This window comes from Armigeres subalbatus, chromosome 3 (assembly GCF_024139115.2).
Source record: "Armigeres subalbatus isolate Guangzhou_Male chromosome 3, GZ_Asu_2, whole genome shotgun sequence".
NCBI classification, from domain to species: Eukaryota; Metazoa; Arthropoda; class Insecta; order Diptera; family Culicidae; genus Armigeres; species Armigeres subalbatus.
Window position 1 is genome coordinate 189,843,407 of NC_085141.1, and position 10,600 is coordinate 189,854,006.

Sequence of the window (10,600 nt, forward strand, 5' to 3'; positions counted from 1 at the left end):
TGAAAATACATGGGGGACCAAATCCCGGGATACGTTTTCCGAACTGTAAACCAGCCTTTAGCGGACAGTGACGAGTTTAAACACTTTTTCTCGCGCCACGGACTGCGATAAACAATTATGTTTTACCGGTTTTATCGCGGTAACTACACAGCAAAAATTTTTGTTGAATATTACATCGAAATCGCTGCAACCCGTCGATTCCATCGATTGTTGAATATTACACTGCGCGATGTACTCAAGAGCTTGCTGTGTAATAAACAGAATCGATGTGATTTTTCCCGATGTAAAAATTATTCGATGTAATCTAGGTGACGTAAAATAAAGGAACGTAATAGTGCGACGTACATAGCATTTGTTTCATGGAGTTTTTTCGTGGTTTCCTTACTTCAATAATTTCTAATCAAGTTTTTTAGGGATTTGCTAATTTAATACTTTTATTATAATCTATTTATAAATGTCCAATACATCGGTATCTTGACGCAGATCTGCAAAGAGCATTTTCCCTAAATCCCGTTGCCGTCCGTAGGTTGCGCATGCCATGGTGAAAACAGGTTGTTTATAACTGCATTTCATGAATTATTCGGAATCCAGGTTCCAGTATCGATCTGCAGACCAATGGTAGCCCATTACCTTCGCCGGAGTGATATTGAACAAAATAGTACGGTAGGCTTCCGCATCCGTAGCCGCTTCAAAACCGCTGAAAATAATGAGTAAAACATGTTTAGCAGTTCTATGCACATGACCGACAAAGGAATTGGTATAGAAAAATCTGGATCCAGTAGGAGCCATGTTCCGAGATGATTAGGTGTACTTGTTTAGGCGCTAGGCGAATTTTTGGTATTTCGATGTGAAACCTCCTAGCACAAACGTTTGAAATTGTTAGATTCCGAATGGAACCAACATGGGAATGAAAAAAAACTTCATGAAATCCGGAAGAAAATCTATAGATATATCAGTAATCTGGTACGGTTCATTATTGCATTAGGTTAGTTCCGAAGCGATTTTTTTAGATTCTGAAGAAAATCCATTGAATACGAAGGAAATCTTACAGGCATTCCGGAACAAATTCTCTTGGATTTCGGAATGGAATCTTTCTAAACCTAATGAATCCTTGTACGGAAGGTATTTTTTTGAATTTTGAAGGGAATCTTCATAAGAATCCGAAGGATTCTTTCTAGGATTCCTGAGGAAATCCTTCTGGGATTCCTGAAAAAAATCCTTTTGGGGTTCCTTTGATAATGTTTTCAAGATTCCTGAGGAAATCCTTCTGGGATTCATGAGGGAATCCAGAGAGAATACTTCTAACATTCCAACGCGATTCCTTCTGAGATTCCTGAAAAATTCTTCTGGGATGCCTTAGATTTCTTCCTGAGGAAATCCTTCTGGGATCATGAAAACATCCTTCTATGATTCCTGAGAAAATCTTTCTGGGAATGCTGAAAGTATACTCCTAAGATTGCTACGCGATTCCTTCTGAGATTCATGAGAGAATCCTTCTAGGAATCCTTAGAGAATCCTTCTGGAATTTGTGAGGGGATCCTTCTGGGATTCCTGAAAGAATTCTTCTGAGATTCCTTTGATAATCTTTTCGAGATTTCTGAGAAAACTCTTCTGGGATTCCTGGGAAAATCTTTCTGGAATTCGTGAGGGAATCCTTCCGATATTTCTGACAGTATCCTTTTGGGGTTCCTTGGATCATCTTTCTTAGAATTCGTGAGGGGATCCTTCTGGAATTCGTGAGGGGATCCTTCTAGGATTCATAAAAAAAAAACTTTTGGGATCCCTTAGATAATCTTTTCAAGATTCCTGAGGAAATCCTTCTATGATTCCTGAGAAAATCGATCTGGGATTCCTGAGGAAATTCTTCTGGGAATCTTGAGAGAATTCTTTTGGAATTCATTAGGGAATCCTTTTGGGATTTCTGATAGAATCGTTCTGGAATTCGTTAGGGGATCCTTCTGGGATTCATGAAAGAATCCCTTTGGAGTTCCTTAGATAATCTTTCCGAGATTCCTGAGGAAATCCTTCTGAGATTCCTGAAGGAATCCTGAGAGTATACTTTTATGATGCTTACGCGATTCCTTTTGAGATTCATGAGAGAATCCTTCTGGAATTCGTGAGGAGATCCTTCTAGAATTCGAGGAAAAATCCTTCTAGAATTCATGGAAAAATCCTTTTGGGATTCCTTAGAAAATCTTTTCTTTCTGAGCAAATTCTTCTGGGATTCCTGAGAAAACCGTTCTGTGATTCATGAGAAAATCCTTCTGGGAATCTTGAGATAATTCTTCTGGTATTCGTGAGGGAATCCTTCTGGGATTCCTGAATGAATCCTCTTGGGGTTCCTTAGATAATCTTTCCGAGATTCCTGAGGAAATCCACAGGGTATACTTCTAATATTCCTACGCGATTCCTGAGAAATTCCTTTAAAAATTCTTGAGAATCCTTCTAGGGTTCATGAAAAAACCCATTTAGGATTCCTTAGTTAATCTTTTCAAGATTCCTGAGCAAATCCTTATGGGATTCCTGAGAAAATCGTTCTGGGATTCCTGCGGAAATTCTTCTGGGAATCTTGAGAGAAATTTTCTGGAATTCGTGAGGGGATTCTTCTGGGATTCATGAAAGAATCCTTTTGGGGTTCCTTAGATAATCTTTTCAAGATCCCTGAGCAAATCCTTGTGGGATTCCTGAGAATATCGTTCTAGTATTCCTGAGGAAATCCTTCTGGGAATCTTGAGAGAAATCGTCTGGAATTCATGGGGGATATTTCTGGGATTCATGAGGAAATCCTTCTGGGAATCCTGAGAGAATCCTTCTGGAATTCGTGAGGGGATCCTTCTGGGATTCTTGAAAGAATCCTTCTGGGATTCCTTTCATAATCTTTTCGTGAGGAAATCGTTCTGAGATTCCTGAGAAAATCCTTCTGGATATCGTGAGGGAATCCTTCTGAGATTCATTAAAAAATCGTTTTGGGGTTCCTTAGATAACCTTCCCGAGATTTCTGAAAAAATCCTTCTGGGAATCCTGAGAGAATCCATTTGGAATTCGTGAGTGGATCTTTCTGGGATTCATGAAAGAATCCATTTGGAATTCCTTAGATAATCTTTCCGAAATTCCTGAGGAAATCCTTCTGGGATTCGTGAGAAAATCGTTCTGGGATTCCTGAGGAAATCCTTCTGGGAATCTTGAGAGAAATCTTTTGGAATTCGTGAGGGGATCCTTCTGGGATTTGGGGTTCCTTAGATGACCTTTTTGAGATTCCTGAGAAAATCCTTCTGGCATTCCTGAGGAAATCCTTATGGGATTCCTTAGATAATCTTTTCGAGATTCCTGAAGAAAATCCTTCTGGGAATCCTGAGAGAATCCTTCTGGAATTCGTGAGGGGATCCTTCTGGGATTCTTGAAAGAATCCTTCTGGGATTCCTTCGATGATATTTTCGTGAGGAAATAGTTCTGGGATTCCTGAGAAAATCCTTCTGGAATTCGTGAGGGAATCCTGCTAGGATTCATGAAAAAATCCCTTTGGGATTCCTCCGAAAATCATTTCAAGATTCCTGAGCAAATCCTTGTGGGATTCCTGAGAAAATCGTTCTGGTATTCCTAATTAAATCCTTCTGGGAATCTTGAGAGAAATCTTCTGAAATTCGTGGGGGATATTTATGGTATTCCTGAGGAAATCCTTTTGGGTTTTCTAAGATAATCTTTTCGAGATTCCTGAGAAAATACTTCTGGGATTACTGAAACAATCTTTTTGGGAATCCTGAAAGTATACTTCTGGTATTCCTGAGGAAATCCTTCTGAGAATCCTAAGAGAAACCTTCTGGAATTCGTGAGGGGATCCTTCTGGGATTTCTGAAAGAATCCTTCTGGGATTCCTTTGATAATATTTTCGTGAGGAAATCGTTCTGGGATTCCTGAGAAAATCCTTCTGGAATTCGTGAGGGAATCCTGCTAGGATTCATGAAAAAATCTTTTTGGGATTACTTAGAAAATCATTTCAAGATTCCTGAGCAAATCCTTCTGGGATTTCTGAGAAAAACGTTCTGGGATTCTTGAGAGAAATCTTCCGGTTCGTGAGAAGATCCTTCTGGGATTCTTGAGGGAGTGCAGAGAGCTCGGCAGAGAGTATACTTCTAAGATTCCTTCGCGATTACTTCTGTGATTCCTGAGAGAATCCATCTGGAATTCGTGAGGAATCCTTCTCGGATTCCTTCTGAGATAATTTTTTCAAGATACCTGAGGACATACTTCTGTGATTCCTAAGAAAATCCTTCTGGGATTCCTGAGAGAATCCTTCTGGGAGTCCTGAGAGTATACTTTTAGGATTCCTACGAGATTCCTTTTGGTATTTTTTTGGGATTTCTGAGATATTGATTTCTTGGGATTCCTGAGGGAATCTTTCTGGAACTCCTGAGTAAATACTTATAGGATTCCCAAACGATTCCATCTTAGGTTCCTTAGAATTTTTTTTAGATTCCTGAGGGAATCCCCCTGGGATTCCTGAGATAATCCTTCTGGATACCCGAAGAAATGCTGCTGGTAATACGAAAGCAATCTTTTTGTGATTCCTGAGATAATTTTTCTTGGACTCCTGAGCAAAAACATCAGGAATTTTTAAGGAAATCCTTCTGGGATTCCTCTGGATTTTTTTTTGGGATTTCTGAAGGTTTTTCTTCGGAAAAAATAGGTTTTGCTTCGTGGTTTTTTTTCGGGAATCCCAAAAGTTTGCCGTCGGAATCCCGAAAGGGTTCCCGTCCGAATCCTGAAAGGGTTCCCGTCGGAATCCCGGGAGAATTTCAACAGAATCTTGAAACGATTTCCGTCGGAATATTGGAAGGATTCCGAAAGGATTCCCGTTGGAATCCCGAAAGGATTCTCGGTGGAATCCCGAAAGGATTCCCGTCGGAATCCCGAAAGGATTCCCGTCGGAATCCCGAAAGGATTCCCGTCGGAATCCCGAAAGGATTCCCGTCGGAATCCCGAAAGGATTCCCGTCGGAATCCCGAAAGGATTCCCGTCGCAACTTTGAGAGGATTCCCGTCGGTATCCCGAAAGGATTCCCGTCGGAATCCCGAATAGATTCCCGTCGGAATCCCGAAAGGATTCCCGTCGGAATCCCGAAAGGATTCCCGTCGAAATCCCGAAAGGATTCCCGTCGGAATCCCGAAAGAATTTCCGTCGGAATCCCGAAAGAATTCCTGTCGGAATCGAAAGGATTCCCGTCGGAATCCCTAAAGGATACCCGTCGGAATCCCGAAAGGATTCCAATCGGAATCTCGAAAGGATTCCCGTCGGAATCTGATAGGATTCCCGTCGGATTCTCGAAAGGATTCCCGTCGGAATCCCGAATAGATTCCCGTCGGAATCCCGAAAGGATTCCCGTCGGAATTCCAAAAGGATTCCGTCGGAATCCTGAAAGGATTCCCGTCGGAATCCCGAAAGGATTCTCGTCGGAATCCCGAAAGGATTCCCGTCGGAATGTCAAAAGGATTCCCGTCGGAGTCCCGTCGGAATCCCGAAAGGATTCCCGTCGGAATCCCGAAAGGATTCCCGTCGGAATCCCGAAAGGATTCCCGTCAGAATCCCGAAAGGATTCTCGTCGGAATCCCGAAAGGATTCTCGTCGGAATCCCGAAAGGATTCTCGTCGGAATCCCGAAAGGATTCTCGTCGGAACTCGAAAGGATTCCGTCGGAATCGAAAGGATTCCCGTCGGAATCCTGTCGGAATCCCGAAAGGATTCCCGTCGGAATCCCGAAAGGATTCCCGTCGGAATCCCAAAAGGATTCCCGTCGCAATCCCAAAAGGATTCCCGTCGGAAACCCGAAAAGATTCCCGTCGGAATCGAGGTCGGAATCCCAAAAGGATTCCCGTCAGAACTCCGTAAGAATTCTCATCGAAATCCCAAAAGGATTTTAGTCGGAATGTCAAAAGGATTCCCGTCAGAATCCCGAAAGAATTCTTCGAGAATCCCAAAGGTATTTCTCCGGAACCCCAAATAGAATTCTTTTAAGATGTGATGATGAACTTTTAAGATGTGGTGATGAACTTATTTATAAAATAAAATAAAAAATCACAAAAATAAAGACCAAAAAAAAATCCTTCTAGAATCACAAAAGTATTTCTTCAGGAATCCAGAAAGCATTCATTTAGGAATCCAAAAAGGTTTGTTTTTCAATCCCAGATCCCCTTCGCAAAAAAAAATACTTTTCAAATAAATTCTTTTCGGAATCGTAAATGTATTCCTTTTGGAATCCTTAAATGATTCATTTCAGAAGCCCAAAATGATTACTTTGGGAATCTTAAACCGATGCCTTTCAGAATCCAAAAAGAATTCTTTTAGAGATCTCAAAGCTTCTTTTCGGAATATCATAACGATTCATTTCAGAATCCCAGAGTTCATAACGGAATTCCAAAGGATTCCATTCAGGTCTCTCCTTATACTCTCGGAATCCTTAAAGTTAAAAGTGAATACAAAGTGAATTCACTAACCGGCTATAGTGTCAAAAAATACAAATTGCAATAAGTCAGTTCACATTGCTAGCTTATAACCTAATTATTATAATTTAAAATATTTCTTACTTTACACACCTTTGCCATTCAGTTTCACAAGCAAAGTGATCAAAGGATAACCACCAGTTCAGAGTGCGGTACCGGTAGCAGGAATAGCTTGTCCTTCTTGCATCACCCAAAAAGAACCTGATCGATTTCGTTCACCGATGAGAAACTATTCAAGTAACGCCAGCACACAGTGGCTGAATATTGAAGCATCTGGAAGATAATGTTTCAACAACCTGTTCCAGTGCTGAAATTAAATAAATTTATGTATTTATTTATTCTTTAACCTATATTATAAATTCATGAAACAGCAATTACTTTTAAAGCGATAGATCGAGCTGAAAACAAAATTATGATGTCTAAATCTAAAAAAGCAGACTGTGAAACCTAGAGACTCCCCCAAACCTAAGCGATTTTATCCCCGCGACACTATCGTATGGAATGTTTCATTTATACGCACGCTTCCTTTCTAACGGCGCGGCGACAAAAACGCAGTCACCAAGCGACGGCGATAGTCACGTCGCGTTTGTTTGGTGGATACCTAACGGACGATGCCCACGAAGCGTTTTTTTAAGTGCGTGCACGCCGCGTCCACGCAAGGTACCCAGCATCAAATAGAGTAATGCACTCGTATACGCGGCGTGCATGGAGCTTGAAAAACTCAACGTGAGCATCGGCCCCAAAAGTCGCCCAAAACAGCCGCACAAAAATCGTTATCTAACCTGACATGAGTTCCCAGTCTTTTCAATCATAATCAAGAAAAATAATTTAAAAAAACTCAACTTACTGTTTAAGCATTCCGAAATATAAGGCAACGTGCGGATTATCCATCATATCATTCTTATTATTGAATAATATCTTCCGAGGTGTCTGTTTGCGTAATAAAACCAAGTTCCGGTTCTGGAGAAAAAAAGATATGAATAAATTTTATGAAAAGACCCGTATATAAGCATATTTATTTTATAAATATATGTACACTCGATCCAGTGCATGGAGACCAAGACCCGGCGGAAAAATTTTCCGAGATTTGAGCTACCTTAAATCCTTGTATAATAAATCTAGTTGAAAACCAGAATGGGCGACTAGCGAAATTGGATTTTTTCAGAATCCTAATCCGAATCCGAAAGAAACTAACTTCGGAAGTGGTGCGCTGTATAGCGCTTTGCAAAAAGAAAGCAGCGCACCACTTCCGAAGTTAAGTTTTGCGTATAAATACGGATTAAAAGGAAAAACCAACTTTGCTAGTCACTCATTCCGGTTTTCAACTGGGTTCAGTAAATAAGGATTTTAGGTAGTCTCATACCTCGGTAAAATTTTCCACCGGATGTTGGTCCCCGATCATTTTGAATGGGGCGGGGATTTCGATTTTCCTTGCCCAAATCCCGAAAACATCGCATATGTAGCAAAAAACATGAGAAAAATTCCGCGGAAAATATTCCCGAAGCGTGAGGCTACCTTTATAAACAAGAACTATCAAAAACTATAAGAATAATCCCATTTTTTAGTATACTTAAACAACTCTCTTCTCTAAAACTGTACTTACCAGATCCACATTCAACTGATTTGGTTAATGACGATTTTGTACGGATAATCATTAATAATCGCACCGTTTCTGCAAAACTAGTGCTAATGAATGCCATTGCTTGGGTTTCATCAATCAAACTGAACCCCAGAAAAACGAAATTCATCTGACAGGCTATCAACGGGTTGTAGCTGCTTGGTCTAATCCGGACAGGTGCAGGTTGAAGAATTGCATCATTTTCTCCTGGGTGGAACGACACACAACCGAATACAATCGAGCCAATTGGTCTCAGGATAGTCACGCCACCGATACGGCCGTCGGAAATGTATCCCCACTACGACACTCCGGCCAGTGTGACGGTTGGCGGCCGTTTCCATAGCCAAATGATAGATGCTCTGTCACGGAGTGATGCTTTCGAAACCCGGCGGCGATACATACATCCGTGAACATGACGAGTTTCCAGCGGCGAGAGCTCGCTTTGCGATTTTGATCTACGGAAGAAACTTGATGTATTGCTGAAAACAGTGTCAAATACAAAATTCTCAATTACTTACCAATTTTCAGGAAAAAAACCGCAAAAGCTTTATACGAAAATGAAGCACTACAATAAACAAACTAATTTTTCAGTGTTTCGTTAGATATTTTAATTAAAGACACTATTTAAATAGTGTTTTTTATTTCGATGATTAAATCGTAACAATTTTTACTTTGAGGCAAAACAAATATGGTGGCCGGTTCTCATCGATGACACGGCAAACGAAAAGTGAGAAGTGTTGCTAGATTGAAAATTATAGCAACATCAAATACAATATTACACTAAATTTGTGTAATATCACACAAACTATTTAGAACCAACTGGTTGCATCTGATGCTGCTTAATATTTACCGTTTCAACGTTTGAATATTACACAGCTGCAACGTAATGGAACTTGATGAATCTCGTTCCTGTAAAAGGATTTGCAGCTGATGTAATATTACATCGAAATGGATGTTAATATGCATGCAAATTCTGATGATACATCGATTTTTTGTTACATTGCTTCGATTACGTCGATGGATATTACATTATTTTTTGCTGTGTAACGTTAAAAGTTTTAACTTAAAACAATGAAAACTTTAATTCGACGTGGTACACAGTGATAAAATGATCAGTACGATGCGAAATTCAACGTTAAACAATACACTTTACGCGGTGAAAAATGAAAAACAAATTCAGTGCGTGTACGAAACAACAAACGGCTTATTTGTAAATAATAATTAAATTCTTTACAATTTCCAGCTTCTTCTACAAGAGATGTATATTCCGAGTTAACTTCGGCTCCTAGTTAATGTTATATTCTACAAATATATAAAATTTGATATAATTTCTTATTATAATGTTTAATATTATTATATTATAATAATATTATTATAATCTTATTATAATAATTTCACTACATATTTATGTACAACTACCAAAATAAGAACTTAAAAAGAACGCCTTGCGTATGGTACGGTATGTCCACGCATCCTTCAACCCCTGTAGCACAGACAAACAGACGTAACACTAGAGAAATTACCATCGACCATGACTTTGACGATCAATTTGAATTTGATTGATTGCGCCTTTCACAACTAGAGGCGCTAGCGTCGTAATTCTTCGACATTTCACTCCAGCGCCTTCTGGTGACAGTGTCATACGAAACATTGTTTCGTGTAACATACTCGCAAGGTGGGGGTAGAGGGGTTTAGTGATGGATTTCTCAGCAAAATGTTCAAGCTGTTACGTCTGTTTGACTGTGCCTGTAGATTCGTGATATGTATCACGTTGAAGTGACTAATGAATTATTGGCAGTGGCTGATTTTCTACTCGCCGCTTCCACATCCAGGCGCTATCGTATATGCGCAAATAGCCAGCAAGAGTTAACCGCCAGAAATTTGTATGGCGAAAGACATCTAACGCGGGTTTTCTCGAAATTAGGAACTTTTCATGAAAAACTATTTGGTACTGGTTATGTAGGAAGGTGTCCACTACTACGCCTACCAAATATTTTTTCGATGAAGGGGCTTAATTTTGAGAAATCGTACCTTAGATGCCTTTCGCCATACTGATTTCAGGAAGTTAACTCCTAGTGTGCCGCTGTAATTACGCTCAAAGCAGGCGATTCATTGAACACGATACATCTCGAAGAATCATCTCTGCGGCAAACACAACGCAGTGGGCCTGGCCGCTTTGAAGTTTATGTCATACCACTGGTATGCTGTGTGCCTCAATATTGACCAGAAAAATATTGGGCGTCATCTAACTCAATGATTTTCCAGGATGATTTCTTTGTACTGGCTGCGTTTGTGTTCGATTAGATTAGATTAGATTAATACACAGCATAAGAAAAGTCCAACCCCATACTGCTTACCGTTTTTAATTAAAATGCTTTAAAATTTTGGAGAAGAGTTTAAAAAAACTTCTTCGTATGCTTTCCAGTGGCGATTTTTTTCGATTATCATCTTTCTGCTTCATCTTCTTCATGCAACATCAAAGCGCCAAT

The 10,600-nt window shown here is 40.0% G+C and overlaps 1 long non-coding RNA gene across 2 annotated transcripts; it reads right to left on the minus strand.

Moving 5' to 3' along the window:
* Positions 1-149: 149 nt before the first annotated feature.
* Positions 150-8,789, minus strand: LOC134220921 (uncharacterized). Of its 2 annotated transcripts, XR_009982110.1 has the most exons (4): positions 8,630-8,789; positions 8,097-8,566; positions 7,341-7,453; positions 150-697 (listed from the first exon to the last, which is right to left on the minus strand). It is a non-coding gene; the product is annotated as an uncharacterized LOC134220921 (long non-coding RNA). The 2 variants fall into 2 exon arrangements; XR_009982111.1 differs by having other exon boundaries at positions 8,097-8,789.
* Between the last annotated feature and the right edge of the window lie 1,811 nt (positions 8,790-10,600).